Genomic DNA, 17,059 nt, shown 5'->3' with positions numbered 1-17,059 from the left:
AGACGACCTGGCAGCCAGGTATTAGAATAGGAGCACAGAGGTCCAGGAAATGAGCATTTACTAAGTGCCTAGTTTGTACCAGGCACTTAAAAGACAACACAGCTCCATCAGCCCACTGAATTCTCACAGCCACTATATGCAGCTGATATTTTCTAAGCAGCTTCTGTGTGGCAGGCCTGTGTTTGGTGCTAGGAAGACAGTGCTGAGCATAATTAGGAGTTCCCAGCCTCACGGAGGTTGTAGTCACTAACTAGCTGGTGACACCTGAGTGGGTGAAGTGCTTATCTGGGCAAAATTTTTCTGTAAAGGGCCAGATAGTAAACATTTTAGGCTTTGTAGGTAGTGGTCTCTTGCAACTATTCTATTTTCCATTTTAACACAAAGGCAGCGCTGAACAATGTGCAAATAAATGAGCATTGCTCTGTTCTACTAAAAGCAGGAGGCAAGCCGGCTGTAGTCTGCAGATCACTGGATAGCAGAAAAAGCAACTAACTCCCAGTCCAGGGGAATTAAGAAGGGTTTCAATAAAGAAGGGGGCAGGGGGGCTAAGTGAGCTGTGCTTTGAAGAAACACTACACTCCCTAGAAAGACAAGAAGTGGAAAGGGAACTCCGGGCAGCAGGAACAGACTGTGCAAAGTCATGGAAGCATTAAAGGACACGGTTTATTCAGGAAAAAGTGAGGAACAATGAGAACTGGGAGACCGGGGTCAGAAAAAAGGAACAGAAAATTAGAAAAAGCCTTTTTGTACATACAGTTCTGTGTGGTTAGAAGCAAAGTTCGTATTATCTTTCAGCGTGTCTAAAGGTCGAGCTGCGCTTCCCCTCCCAAAGCTAAATGATAACAGGATGCAGTTCAAAAGCCGGTCATATCAAATTGCCATCTAATCATTTAATTAAAGGCCCAATGCTGGCACCAGCCATCCTCAGGGCCCATTTTTCATCTGGGCACATTTCATTACACTTTTCAAAGCAAATTTGCCTTTTCCAAGGCAAAAAATGCAAATGACTAGGTTTGAAAGGAAATGCATAACACTCTGCATAGTGACAGATTTTCTTGGAAAGCAGCAATGCACAGACACAGCTATCTTTAGGGGCTGAGGGTGGATTAACAGCCCTGTAGGAACTCGACATGATATTTCATTACAGCACCAGGATGCACTCGGAAGTGAAATACCAAATATCAGAAAGCAAACAGCCATCCCGTCTCCTTTTTCAGCATCACTGAAACCACATTTTGAAACAGGATGCATCCTTTGGACCGTTAAGACCAAGGAAGGCATTGATACATGGAGGACATTGATAGTGTGGCCAAGAAAATGATGAAAAGCTAGGAGGAACTGACCTGTCCAAAGACAGGAATAGGAACACTTAAAGGCCACTTAACATAAAGCATCAATGGACAAATTCAAGTACATTCAAAAAAGTTATCAGGAGTAAGAAAACACCCACTTTGAGGCAGTGTAATGCATACTGGTGGTATTCACAATAAAGGAATGAAAGCGACCTTAACAAATAAATTAGCATCTTCTCCCTCGGTTCTTGGAAACTCTCGGAAGCTCTGCTCCCCAAATACTGTGTCTTTTACCTTGAAAAACGAAGCTGCAGCACACATTTTATGAATCCACCGACCCTAAAGTGAGAAGCAATTAGTTCAAAGGAGAGAGAGTGGTAAAAAAATGAATACCTGTTAATTCATTCGTAACCATCAAGGAGAGAAGGAAAGCTTAACTTCAGGCTGCCAGACAGACCCCTTCATCCCATGAAAGAGCCGCCAGCAGCTGGAACGGCAGCATCCATTGCGAGGTTGAGAGTCTGAACAAAGTTCAAGGATGCAGACTATTGTGTTTCATGACCACAGTACATGTGGGTCTTCCAAACAAGAGCTTCTGACCAGGGAAGTTCACTAGTACTTGAATCATGGCTGGTTAGCTCAGCCAAAGCCCCAGTCAAGAGTAAACTGAAGACCTCATTCTTTTCCTTATACAGAAAGGATGCCCATCCCTGGCCAGGCCGCCTACAGATTCAGGCATTCAGTTGAGAGTAGCGCCCCACCTTGGAGACATGGGGAAAAACTAGAGCACAGGAGGACTTTTGAGATAGCCTGCCTGACATTTTTTTTTCCATTTAATTTCAATTACATTGAAATAGAATATATATGGAAAAGTGTACGTATCATAAATGTATACCTTGATGGACTGTCACATGAACGCACCTGTGTAGCCAATAATTAGGCAAAACACATAACATTACCAGCACACAGAAATTTCATATCCTCTTTTAGAATAACCACTGTCCTGACTTCTAACAACATAGGGTAGCTTTGCATGGTTTGTATTTTGTATAAATGGAATCATATAGTAGGTTCTACTATGTCTGCATGATTTGGGCCCATATTCAATATGTGAGATTCATTCATATCATGAGGTCTAGTTGTAGCCTGTTGATTCTCATCGCTGTAGAGATTTCCATTATATGAATATACTACAACTTATGTATCTATTTCACTACTGACGGTTGCTTACATTATTTCCTGTTCTGGGCTATCAAGAACAATGCGTCCACGAAGACTCCACTCCACACGTTTGTTTTGGTGAGCATGGCAAATTTTGATCTCGCCGCTCTGATATGAAAGAAAATGGCGGTGTGGCATTTTGCCATGGTTGTGTCAAATCTGTCATGTTAAAATGTGAAATCCCCATCTTTCGCTTGGAGTCAGGAATGCAGGAGACATTCCTGATTCACATCCTGTCTCTGACCCTTCCACCATCCTCTTCAACTCTGCCCCTGTCCCTCACCATCCTGTCTAGTTCAAGAGGCTGAGATTGGGGAGATATGAACAGAAATGAACATTCAAGGAGCCCGACAGTTCACATGCAATATTCATCGCCCTCCTAAAAGAGACAACAAAATATGCTTTTAAAACCACATAAGGATTCCTTAAAGAAAAATTTTTAGGTGAGAGGTCTTCTGGCCTCCAGCACAGGAATCAATAATTACAACAGACTCTATTTGAAGAGTATCAAGTAGCAGCAATTGTTGAGTGAGTGAGTGAGTGAGAGAGAGAGAGAGAGAGAGAGAGAATATATAAAACTCACTATAATTCAAGCTTCAGATGGGAAAGGCTATGGGAGTAGAAAGGAAAGAAAAATTCTGTCTGCCAGGTGTGGGCTCATGTGGATGGAAGTCTGGAAGGCTTTGGGGCAGGGAGATGTAGTGGGTATTTGGGGAGGCCTACCTAGGAATGATTTTCCCATTGCTTCTTCTTAACTGTATCCCAAATTTCTCATCAATGTGACTGCAGTGCTGCTGAACCAACCCGTGGCTTTAGGGGTAGACACTGACTGATTTAATCCAAGCAAAGTGGTCCTTTTTTTTTTTTTTTTTTTTAAGCCACAGTGATCGGTTCAGGGATAGTTTTAATCCACTTCTGAGCCAATCAGTATAATTCCTTCTTTTGGTCTCGGACATTAGGTTGAGGACTTTAGGATATATGACCTAAGACAGTTCAATCATTGTGAGAATCATTCTTTTTTGAGAAGGCTGAAACATAGACTTTATTAACTTGTCCATTCTGGACTAGGTGCTGTGAAAAAGGAGGTTTGGAGAAAAAAGCAGGATATGGCCAGAGGGGCATGAATTATGTAGACCTCAAGGACTGGGTTAATTCATAGGACATATAGTAGAGAGACAGGTTCTGATAATATCATTTTTGTCCTAGATGAAACTGTATCTAAAGTGAGACAAATTTCTCGATGTTTCTTATATAAGCTAATGGATTCTCTTTTTAAAACATCCAATTTGACCTGGGTTTTCTAGTGCTCCAAGCAAAACTTTAAAAAGTGAAATAAGTGATGTTTGATCTGGACCTGAAAATATATGAGGCATTCGACAGGTAGAGGTGACATTAAATTCTGTTCCCAGAGTGAGCACAGTAGGAATGAAGGAAGTCAAGGAGCATCTGTGGTCAAGCACCCAGACTAGAAGAGCATCACAGCAGACTGAGAGGCAGGATTAAGCAGGGCTTAAGGCAGATCAGGGATCAACAAACATTTTCTGTAAAGAACCAGATAGTAAATATTTTCAGTTTTGCAAGCCAGATGATTTCTGTCACAACTACTCAGCTCTGCTGCTGTAACATGAAATCAGCCATAGACAATACGTAGACAAATAAGCATGGCTATGTTCCAATAAAACTTCATTTACGGACACGGAGATTTGAATTTCACATAACTGCCACGTACCACAAAATACTGTACTCATTTTGATTTTCTCAATCATTTAAAAGTGGAAAAAGCATTCTTAGCTGATGTGCCGTAATTTGCTGACCCCTGAGGCAGAGCGTACACAAAATATCTACGTTCATACTCTTCCTCCACCATATGCTAGCTACAACCCATTGGACAAAGTACTGCTTCATCTCTCTCAACATCAGTTACTCCACTGAGAGACTAAGGATCATTATAGTGCCTAACTCACAATTCTGTTCCAAGAATTAAATGGTCTAATCCATATAGAAATGTTTAGCAAAGTATCTGATACACAGCACCCAATAAAGACTAGCCATCTTTCTTATGATTGATTAGGAAGGTCCTTGGATATTAGGCTTCATATCTTAATAAGAGAAAGCCATCAATGTTTTCTGAGCAGAACATTTATACAGAGCTGTGCCTCTGGAACTTAACAAAGGCATTTGTCGCAAGGATAGATCCGAAAAAGGAGTACCTATTTAAATTGACCTAATGTGTACCATCTACCTAGCTCAGGACACTCAGTTGTTTATTAGCATCTTGCTTTTCATTTCAGTGCAGCACTCAGTGTTTTAAAAAAAAAAAAAAAGGAGTCAGGTATTTTTGTTGTTGTTTTTGGGAAATCATGCTCTCAGTCCCATGTAATGAATGTCTTTAGAAATGAATGTTTTTTCAGAGACTCAGCTGAGCTAATAAAAATTTTAAAACCCACGGTCACTTCTGGTTTGAACTGCATTTGTTGATTTTGATAATTTATTCACTGAATAATTAGTTCACCCAAATCTTATAGACTATGTCTCTTTCTACAAGCCCAGATGGTATCCCATCACACAGATGATGGGGAATAAGACCCCATACTGTATCTGTCAGACACCCCACTGGGTAACTGATAACCCCAAAAAAATGGTTCAGTAAAGATTTGCATTTAAGGTCTCTTAAGGTTCTCTGATTCTCTCCACCACTCCTCTCTCCAACACATACTAAAGATCTTAACCCCATTTAAGATCATTAGCAAATCCCAGGCTTCATAAATATCACAGGGGAGCTAATGAGATGACTTACAAAGGTTTGTCGCTCATTGTATATGACGACACCAAGCCAGTTTGATTTCTCTGGTCCATGCTACAGGGAAACCAATTAGAGTTTGCTTTTGCTTGAATGATGCAAACAAAAAGCATTATAATTTGGTTGAATAGATCTGTTAAGGTCAGAGATTGGGATCCGTATTAATAGCAATAAACATGGGCAATAGATGTGTATTTTTCTCTGCTCCTGCCTCTGTCTTGGGCAGTCACTTAATAAGCAACGTGTATTTATTGAGTAGCTACTGTATGTCAGGCACTGCACTAAGATCTTTAAAGGTATTATCTTATGAAATCTTTACAGTGACCCATTTTTGCAGTTTTACAGAAGAGAAAAGTGAGGCTTAGAGAAATCACGCTCTCACCCAAGTTCACAGAGCTTGAAGGCCTGTGCTCTCAACAGCCCCTCTTCCTTCAGTCTCTCTCTTTGCCCATCACTGAGTAACAGTGAACAAAGGACTGCTCTTTGCTCAGCACCAACCTGCATACACCTGCTGGGGGGCAGTGGGTGAAGAGTCAAATATGGGTCCTTCATGCTCCTTCCCATCTCGCACCTCTGGTGTGCTGGTTCTTTAACTTAATCGTGATTGCATTCATTTTCAAAAGTACATCTTCAGGATATTTCTCTCCCTCTGGAAGATTAATACTTTTATATCCATTTTACAGATAAAGAAACTGAGCCTGGGAGAAGTAAAGTAACTTGCTCAAGATCCAAAACCAGTGGCTATGTGAGTCCTATTCTTACCCAGATCTGGGTCCAAACATCACAGTGTTTCTAAGACACTTTGACGATAGTCATTAAGGTTCCTTCCCTAGTCCCATTTCTTATATAGAAAGTTCCATCTTTTCTTGAGACAACTGTATAAAATAAACACACATTATCAGTAATTTCCAAGATCCTTAAAACCTGTATACATCTATAATCTACATATACAACTTAGGCATTAATGCTAATATTAAGCTAATAATTCAAGCCTCAGTTTCTTCATCTGCTAAGTGGGGGTAATAATACTGTATCACTACATTTTTTATAAGAATTAATTTTTTTTTTTAAATGCAAGTAAAGGGCTTCCCTGATGGCGCAGTGGTTGAGAGTCCACCTGCCGATGCAGGCAACAAGGGTTTGGGCCGTGGTCCGGGAGGATCCCACATGCCGCGAAGCGGCTAGGCCCATGAGCCATGGCTGCTGAGCCTGCGCGTCCGGAGCCTGTGCTCCGCAGCGGGAGAGGCCACAGCAGTGAGAGGCCCGTGTACCGCAAAACAAAAAACAAAAAACAAAATGCAAGTAAAGCATCAGCACTCTAGCAACTATTAAAGTGAAGACATTCCTACCTGTCTATCTTTCTATATCCATCCATCCATCCCTCCACATATCCACCTCTCCATCTCTCCTGTCCACCACATGTTTGCTGATAGAATAAGAGTAATGGGCTGGAAAGCTGGGTTCCTGGCCCAACTCTGCTACCAGCTCTGCTGCTCTAGTTATCTTCTCTGCTGGGTTCTGTGACCCCCATCTGAAAAATGAGGGGCTTTACTGGATCACCCCTAAAATGCCCAATATTCTCAGAATCCATACAAGCGCATCATCGTTAGAGTACACCGCTACCCTACGTGACAACTACGTTCAGTTTCCCAGAGCGATAGGCCAGAGGATGAAATGATGTGCAGTTCTGTCTTAACGATCCAGCTGGTTTGGCTAGACACACATTTTGGAGAAAACTATAACTAGTCTGTGTAGTGGCTGATGAATTTCACAAGATGATTTTTATCGTGGTTATATAAACAGTATCTCTCAAACTACTGGGACTCTAGGTTGTTTTGGTATGAAGACCTGCTTTGATTAAGCTAAAGGTAGCAATCTCTGACTATTTAAATCTCTAGAAAGACTGAGAAAGAAGAAATCAGGAAGGGCATATCCCTATTTGCAATAAAACAGGGTTTTTTGAGGTTTCAAAATACCATCAGAGAAAGGGTCTTTATATTTATCAACAATATAACTATTTGGCAAACATTTGACTAAACTCTCAGCTAGAAAAATAGAGTAGAAATAGCAGAGACTTGGAAGTTGGCTAGATCTGGCTTCAAATCCAGGCTCTGCCCTAATTAGCTATATAACTTTAAGCTAATTAATCTAATTTTAGTACTTTTATATCTTTAACTAGAACATGCATAAAATAATATCTAACTTGTAAGATGATTAAGAGAATTAATGAAATAAAATATGTAAAGCATCTAGCAGTGCCTTATGACTCAAAGTACCTGAAAAGGAACACACCTTCAACAGGAATGGGGATTTTTTTCCCTAAAAACCTGTTGCTTGCAATCCAGTGCTTCCTGCCTTTATGGACACCACCACTCACCCACCCACACTAGCAAGAAACCTAAGAGTTATCCTTGTCACCCTCCTACTGCTTATAGCTTCCCCTTCTCATTCCCTTCAACAGCATGCCCTCCCCACTGTGTCTCTTAAATCTCTCCAATCCACCCGCCTCACTTCACTCCCCGTCCCCATCTCCCTTCATGCTCCCACGCTCTCATGTCTGAACTATACTATCCCCACCTGAACTGGCCTCTCCACATCTCCCCCTGTTCCCCTCAACATGATTCTCCACAAAGCAGCCGATGTGATTTTTAAAAAAAGACAGTCTCAGCACATCCCTCCTTGCCTTTAAGCCCTTCTGGCTTCCCTGATACTCCCAGGATGAGACCAAACTCTTCAGCATGGCCTTCAAGGCTCTCCCTGAACTTGCCTCCTGGCCACTTCTCCAGCCCATCTGATCAAACCACCTACCTCACTCTCTGGGTTTCACTAACACTGGCCTTTTTTTGTATGCCTGAGGGTTCCCAGCACTCTCCAGCCACATGATCTGGACTTATACTTGAACACTCCATTTATCAGCTCCCACATGCACCTCAAATCTTAAGAGAAGTCATCCCTGATAGCTCTGGCTAGTTCAGCCCTCTGCACACGCTTTCATGGCTTCACGGCTTCTCTTTCAGAACCTACAACGGCTTGTAGTTAGATGTTTGTGTAATTCTTTGCTTACTGCCCACGTCCCTCCCTACACTGTAAATTCAATGGGCAGGAAGGATCATTTCTGTTGTTCTTGCTACTATTTCCTGGTAACTAACACAGAGCCAGGCCTAGAGTAGGTGGTCAATGGATATTCTTGAACAAATGAATAGAAGGTCTCTCCCTGTCCTCTCGTCCCTCCTCTCTCTCTCTTCCACAGATATTTATTGGATGTCTACTTTATGCCAGTTACTCCCTTTGAGAGTATTAACAATCTTTCCCAACCTCTGCTTGAACATTTTCAATAACATGGAACTCATTACTTCCACAAATCTTCATTTGCAGATAGTTCTGATACTAATTCTTTTTCAAAACAAGAACTTGAACTTTATGAAATTTATCTCTCTGTAACTTCTATCCCTTTGTATATGTGGCTTATATTTTGCTCTCAAAATCACAGAGAATAAACCCAATGATAGTTACAAGAACTCGTGATACGTCTTTGTTAACTGAGCTTCCATCAATATGGTGAGATTCATATTCAGTTTGCATGGTTCCTACAACAGCATGTTTAAGGGCAGATAAAATGAACTCTGTCTAAAAATGTATCTAACTTCAAAAAGATATGTTACATATGAGTTTACAAACACAGGAGAGGCAAATGTAACAGAAATTTAGGGACAAATTCAGTGCACTCATAGATTCATCACACTCCCTTATAATTTTTTTGTCAGATTATCTATCTTTGCCACGAGACCACAAGTTTCTTGAGGGTAAGTTCACATCTTCACAGTGTAGTCTTTATCCCAGCACTTAGGCCTTCAATACAATTTTATTGAACTAATGAGACAATGATGATTACCATGATAGCCCTGACTCTAAGTTAAATAATAAAAACTCCATGTCCTATTCTGGACTCTCATTTTTGATGCCATTTGGTAGAATGAGGTAATCAATAGTTTTAGAGAGAACAAGGTCTATAACAGATTCACTTTTTTAAAGTTGTAAAACAGCACACATGTGATTCTATTTGAGTAAGAAAAAGTTAAACATGTATGTGTCTACAGATAAATGTACAGCCTATGCCTAGATACCATCTCATAAGGCATCCACAGACTCATTTTAACAGTCGTTTGTAGGAATGTAATTTGCCTAAGGGGGTATATAGACACACTTTTTTATTTCATACAAAACTGTGTAGTTTGGGGTTTGTTTGGGTTTTGATTTGGTATTACCAAAATTTACAATAAGCATATGTCCCTTTTGTGATTAAAGGAAACAACTTACAGAGCTATCGCACAGTTAGAGGAAAGTAACAGGCTGCTAAAGGGACTGGATCCCATGAGAAATGAATAACCACCGAAAGAATGGAGACATTCAGCCTAGAGAAGGCCAAGGCAGAAGACAATAATCGTCTTCAAATACTTACAGAGCTGTGGTCATGCAGAAGGGAGTAGGCTGCCCTCTGCAGGGCAAAATGAGGACCACTGAACCATTGAAGGCTCAAGGATGTAAATTTCAGCTGAAAGTTCTTTCCCTCCTTTGAGCTTTTTGACAGTAAAATGGGCTGCTTTGAAGCAGCCAGTGCTACACCCCTAGAAGGAGAGATTTCTGCAACAGAGAATCTGTGAATAGATTTCAGGGGTCAATAGGCCCCTAAGATTAGGTTCAAACTTTGTTGGTGTGTATATTTTTTTGGAGAAGTGGAACCATAACCTGCTTCAACTTCCTGCAGGACTCAGTGACCCCCAAATAAAGGGGAGCCAGTAGAGACTGAATGACTATTTATCATCATTGACATCAAGGGGATTCATACACTCTTGAAATTTTAATACTCTCATCTATACCAAAGATCAAAAAGTAGAAAAAAAAATGCAGTTCTGGAGTTTTTTGGTTCCCCCTCTAGGCAAAATATTTACTTTTCAAAATTAGGTATTATAGTTCATGGAGGGCAAAGACTACGTCTTATATGGCTCTATTTCCTCTGCATCAAGCACAGCTTCTTGTACAAAGTAGGTGCTTAATAAACGTTGAATAAGTATATGGAGCAATACATGCACAAACTCCTATGGTAGATTTTTCCCTTTTCACTGCTTGATATAGCGATTACATCAGGAAAGTAGAATTCCATATAGGAATTGGTAGTGGTACAATGATAATGATGAGGATGATGATGATAATGAAAATGTTACTAAGCACTTACTGTGTGTCAAGTACTTTAAGCATTTTATTTGTAATAGCATGAGTAATGCTTACAGCAACTATTTAAAGAAAATGAGGCTTAGATTAATTAAATAACTTACCAAGGTTATGTAGCTAATAAGTGATTCAAATCAACTATAGCATGTGAGCTCTTAACTTCAATGTTAAATTCTACTGAGCAAGTATATAGTCACCTGGACTCTGTTCTTAACACTGTCATAGCTGTGTGAAGAATTTAGGCAAGGTGCTTCTCTGTCCTTTATTTTTCAAATCTGTTATGTGGGCAACAGTATACTAAGCAAAATCTGGAAGGTAACATATTATGATGACGAAGGGCCTGGATCATGCTTATTCATTATGAGCAAATTTTATTCGACACTTTGAACAGAATTGTAACACTTGTTTTAAAATCCTTGTCTGCTAATGGAGTGATCTCTGTTTGTTGACTTGTATATGCTCACATGTTTTTATTTATATAAATCTAGTAATTTGGGATAGAATCCTGGATATTGTGCATGACAGTTTGTGGCTGCATTCTGTTATGTTCCTCTGAATAGGTGCATTTGTTGTTGTCACTTGCTTATTTCAGCAGACATTTAACTTGACTTAAAGTGCAAATTCTGCCTCTACTGCAGTCGGTATCAGCGGAAATCTCCGTTAATTCTCTTAGCTTTCACACTTGTATAGTTTGGAGGTCATTTAGAGATTTGGGCAGAGTTTATATGAAAAATTAGGGGCTTCCCTTTATGGTGCTCTCCTTTCTAGAATTTTCTACTACACTTTCCAGCCTCTCAAGTAGCCCCAAATTCTTTCTTCAGATTCCTCATGCCAGTAAGATTACAGGTGTTAGCTCTCACAGCAGTAAAAAAACATAAATAACTAGGAAACCCACCCAGTGCTATTCCCTTCTTTCAAGTATCGACTCCCCTCCAATTTTCTGTCTGCTTTATGTCGCTTCCCACTGTTTTCATTATATATCTACATATAGAGACACACGCACACACACACACATCCCCATAATTTCTAATGATCTGTTGGAGGGTGATCCAATGGGAGCCAGTCCACCAACAGCATGGACTTTGAGGTCAGGCAGATTTAAGTCCCCGCCCTGACTCTCCCCTAGACCAGAGCATTCTAGCCATTGTGTTAATTACAGGTTACAAGTGACTTCTCAGCCCTTAAGGTCTTTTACCTCCACCACAGTTCACCCCAATGTACAGTATTTTCATTTTCTAAGTGTGCTGGAACATAAAAAAAAGATTGAGAAACACTGTCTTAAACAAAGTTATTTCACCTCTTGGAGTCTGACTTGTTCTGTAAGTCAAAAGGGCTAATAATTATATCTATCCCAAAGAGTTACTGTAAGGATTAAAGAACACAATACAGGTAATGTGTGAGACACTGAACATACAGACATTCAGAAAAATCTTATTATTATATTAATATTGTTGACAAAAATTATCAACAATTATTTATGCCAATGTAACTATAATTTTTATTGACTTAAATAATATCAATGATTATTACTGGTAACATAACTGTGACAGGAGCCCCACCCCCAAACTACATGAGAATATGCATAGTTTCCCCTCCCCTCCACCTTGTAAGGATCCTGCGCCTCCTTGCTGGGTTCCTGTACTTGATTCCTCATGAACTTATCAAGCAATAAGAATTAAAGTAGCACTCGTTAATTTTTTAGTGCTTCTCAGGTACTGCTCTAAGTGGTTTATGTGCATAAACTTATTTAGTCTTCAAATCAGTCCAATAACACAGATACTATTACACCTTCTTTACCAAAGAGAAAACTGAGATTCAACTTGGTAGAATCACTTACCCAAGATTAGACACCTAGGCAGGGCTGGAGACAAGGTTTGAGTCAGGTGATCTGTTACCAGGGTCTGCTTTCTCAACAACTATAATTTGGAAGGTAAAGAAACAGAACTGGGTAAGTAAACAGGTTAAATGGATTTACACTAAAAGAGGTGGGAGGGGGATACGTGATGGAGAAAAAGCTGGATCTGTAAAAGAAGAGGAGAAAGTAAAGTCCACAAAGGGATGAATTTGGGGGGAAGATCTTTGGGGAGCATGCAGCACTTAAGGTGAGACATTTGGGAAGGAGCAAACTTGGGGAAGATGGATAGAAAAACATATCTCTTTAGATTGGTTGTTACACAACATGTTTTGTAATCCTTCCAGGCAAGTTTCAAGACCTGAGATAAAGATGTAAATTGCTTTTAAATTCTTTGTGGTTTGGCGGCATGGAATATTTTTGCCTCTGCTAAATGTGACACCATACTGACCTTCTTTCGTTCTCAAACAGTGTGGCTTCAGCTGGGTGATAATGGTGATACTGACTCTAAGACTGACAGTGAGGGTCATGAGGTCAGTGATTAAGAGGAGAAAATAATAGGATTTGATGTAAAAATCCCAACTTTGACTCTTACTAGTTGGGCCCTTAGACCAATTATTTAAACTCTCAGTGTGACAGTTGTCTCATCTGCGAAATGAGAAGAATAATGTCTACTTCACAGGTATATTGGTAGGACTAAATGAGATAGTACGTGTAAAGTACTGGATATAATGCCTGGCATTGTGGGAAATCGAAAACTGTTAGTTCAATTTCCTTCCCCTTTCCCTTCTTTCTCAAACTCTGGAATCAAAACACTCCCTGCCGAGAACAGCTACTACCTTATGAGAAAAAATCATTGCTGTAGTATCAGCACTTTGGTTAGTGGCCCAATTAAGTAAACGCCTATGAAATTCATGTATACTTCAAATGGACCATACATGATACCCAGGCCAAGAGAGGGGAAGAAAAAGGCAGAGTGATTAATGAAGCCCCGGGAACAGCCAGCCTGATGCCACATAAACAGCCACATGTCTGTTTACTCATCTATAATTTGTTTATTTTTACTTTTTTGAGTCCCAAACTCAGAAGGGGCTGTCAGATGAGAAATTCAATCTGAAGTGATTCCCTAAACACACTTATCCTGGGGCAAACCCCGGTTTATTTCAGGCTGACAGCTGGCACCTGTGGCTTGCAGTGAAATACTCTCTGACACTGATAGAAAGAGACAGGTGGCAGGGCTGCCACCAAATGCCACATTTGATTGATAAAGTGATCTAAGTATCACAGGCACCAAGGATGTCATTAGCGATCACTGCTTCCCCCGCAGAAAGCACCCTACAGGCCAAGAAGGCAACAGAGAATGTAGCCCTTGAGTGTCTGTATATGCAGATGTGTGTGTTTGCAAGAGGAAAGAGACAGTTCCTATCACTGCGGTTTAAAGAAAGAGCACTGGACCTGGAGTGCAGGAAAGCTGGGTTCAAATCCTGACTTGGCCATTACTGCTATAGGGCCAAGGGTAAGTTAGAAACCCGTGAACCTCAGCTGGCATCCTTCTCATCTCCTCTCTATATTCTCAGCAGTTAAATGCCACTTCCTCAGATAACCCTTCCCTGATCACTCCCACTCCCAGACAAATTGCACTCTCCTTGTAATCAACGCGAGTAACACCTCACACGGTGTTCATATCACATCTGTAATTAGACAGGTGTTGGCTGCTTATCGACTTAAGGTCCATCTTCAATACCGCGTTGTAAGCTCCATGAGGGCAGAGACTGCATCTTGATTATCAGGCTGAGCCCCAGTGCCCTGCACGTTCACCTTCCCCAATCTGCTCATCCCAGCACAGCAGCCACCACAAACATCTCATTTCGATTGCTCCAGACTACTCCAAGTCCTTTCTTCAAAACTCATCCCTTTCTGGTTTTTTCCTTCCCTTTTTCTCTCCTCTTCTTTTAGAGATCCAGGCTCTTCTCCATCAAGTATCCCTCTGCCTCTTTTAGTGTAAATCAGTTTAACCTTTTCGCTTCCCTGGTTCTGTTTCTTTACTTTCCAAATTACAGCCATATCCCAGAGATATTGTGGGTTCAGTTCGAGACCACTGCAATAAAGCAAATATTGCCACAAAGCAAGTCACACAAATTTTTTGGTTTCCTAGAGCATATAAAAGTATATACAGCAGCTGATTCCACTATACTGTAGTCTATTAAGTGTACAATAGCATTGTCTTAAAAAACAATGTACTTACAGTATTTAACAAATACATTATTGCTGAAAAATTCTAACCATCATCTGAACCTTCAGCAAGTCATAGTAGCGACATCAAAGATCACAGATCACAGATGACCATAACAAACATAATAATAATGAAAAAGCTTGAAATATTGCAATCATTACCAAATTGTGATACAGAGAAAGACTTAGAAAATGCTGTCAGAAAAATGGCACTGACAGACTTGCTAGATGCAGGGTTGCCACAGATCTTCAATTTGTGAAAAATGCAAAAAGCATTTTTTACAAATTGCTTTTTACAAAGCAAAGTGCAAAAAGCAAAGCACAATGAAACAAGGGATGCCTGTATAGTTTTTGAGAAAATAAGCTTGGTAAAGACATTATCTGGATTCAAACCTTGGCTCCAGCATTTCCTAGAGGTATGACCTTGGGCAAGGTGGTGGACACATTAACCCTGTCTCTAATCCTAGCACTAAGCTAGTTTGCAATTGCTGTTCCCCTGCATGGAACGGTCTTCACCTGACCCTTTCCTGGCTGCCTCCTTTTCAAGGTTCAAGTCAAACAGGACTCCTCAGAATGGCTTTCCCTAAGCCCACACCCATCACTCTCTAACTCATTATTCTTTTAATTTTCTTCCATAGCATTTATCGCTGGCTGATACCATCTAGTTTGTGTACTTGTTTAGTATCAGTCTTTTCCCACAACAATGAAGATCCATAAGGATAGTAACCTCTCCTATCTCTTTAAACACAGTAGCCCAGTCCCGAGGACAATTTCTGGCAAAGATTGGCCTTTCAACAAATATATTTTGAATAAATGAACTGAATAAATATCCAACTATTTCATGAGTAAATGAATGAATAAACAAAAGTCACTGAAGTATGGTAAAGTCTAAGTGTCCAAAAACATGTAAAAATGCCTTGCGTTTCTTAGTTGCCAGGATTCTTAGTTGCAAGCAACAGAAACAAATTCTGGTTGATTTAAGCATAAAAAGAATTTGATCAAAGGGTATTAGTTAACTCAAAGAATTAGTTAACTCAAATAAGTACAGGAAGAATTCAAAAACTGTAGGGGCTTTGGACCAAATATATTACCCAAATCAAGTCACAGAATGATGTGAGGACATCACTGCTACTACTGTTCTCAAGCTGGCACAACGACCATGTCTAACGCTTAGGGACAGTAGCAGCAGTGAACACTGGTAGCTCAGAAATTTTATCAATACATCAAGAATCTTGCCCCTCCAACAGTTTTCCAGGCACCCAGCTTTACCAAGTAATTAGTTCAAGTGCAAGTCTGGGGCAGGTATAACCAACTGAAGGACTATAAGCCAGATGCCCAGCGTATTGTAAGAGTATGGGGAAAGCAAGCAGCCCAACATGTTCAGTTTCTATAAATGGGAAAAAGGCTGTGATGTCCACCGTGAGTCATAGAGTGAGGCATTCTCCAAACATGGGAATAAGGTTCAGATGCTGAACAGTCAAAAATAATGACAAATTTCCACTACAGTGCTCAATAAATATTAACCACAAAACAATCCAATGACCGAGCTTCTCTTTTATAAAACAACTGACAATTTTTTGGAAAGGGAAGACACGCAGAAAACTACTGCTTAATTCTTTAAAGCTGTATCGAGTTGAAAACACACATTTTACAACTTTTTCATGAGTTATTCAGTTTGTCAACTAGCTGGATATTAAATGTGCTTGAGTATTGATTTGAGGGAACTCTTGTCCTGCATAGTTCAGTGCTATGCAAAAAAAAAAAAAAAAAAAAATCGTTAACAAGGTATCTCACCAACACAACTCTGGGGATGTGAGTTTACTGCCAAATAAGCCAGGCCATTTTCATGGCCTGCATTTTCAAGGCTTGCTGCTCACCTAGGAAAAGAAATCCTCAACTGCTTTACAAACATGCAGAAATCGAATACTTTTTACTGAGGCAGCTGCTGACTTTGTGTCTGCACTGTGCAACATTCTCTAACATGAGTTAGTGATTTGGTTTGGACCCACACCATCCCATCTGAGGAAGCGTTGATAGGATTTAAGAGTCAAGATGCCCATCTACTCCTAAGCAAACTTGTTTGATCAGAGATACATTCAATGAAATATGAATCTTGACAGGAGTCATACAGCACAGAAAAAAAAGAGAGGGAGAGAGGGGAGAGAGGAGAGAGGGGAGAGAGAGAGAGATGATATCCCCCAATGTTAGTGTCCTAAAGTTCCTGGTGCCTAGATCGTGATTTCACTCAAATTCCTCTTTTTGAGCTTGGATCTTAGCTTTTCCTTAATTCTGTGAGCTTTTCAAATAGAAAATAAATAATAATAAATAGACAGGGTCAGATTCTTTTACTTTTAAACAATGAGCTTTATCGTGTGTGTGTGTGTGTGTGTGTGTGTGTGTGTGGTGAGAGCATTTAAAATCTATTCTCTTAGC

The 17,059-nt window shown here is 40.2% G+C and overlaps 1 protein-coding gene across 20 annotated transcripts in view; it reads right to left on the bottom strand.

The window, feature by feature from the left end:
* SGCD (sarcoglycan delta) overlaps positions 1–17,059 on the bottom strand; it is a 1,717,585-nt gene that overhangs the window by 787,630 nt on the left and 912,896 nt on the right. For 17 of the 20 annotated variants that reach the window (XR_013827577.1, XM_079916704.1, XM_079916702.1 and 14 more), the window contains one exon: positions 12,380–12,458. The exons of the other annotated variants lie outside the window; for them this stretch is intronic. The gene's annotated coding sequence lies outside the window, so the exon portion shown is untranslated. The remainder of the gene's footprint in view (positions 1–12,379; positions 12,459–17,059) is intronic. 20 annotated transcript variants of the gene reach the window in all.

This window comes from Stenella coeruleoalba (assembly GCF_951394435.1).
Source record: "Stenella coeruleoalba genome assembly, chromosome: 3".
In the NCBI taxonomy this organism is placed as follows: domain Eukaryota; kingdom Metazoa; phylum Chordata; class Mammalia; order Artiodactyla; family Delphinidae; genus Stenella; species Stenella coeruleoalba.
Note: the sequence above shows the minus strand (reverse complement) of the source record. Positions and strands in the feature narration are given on the sequence as shown.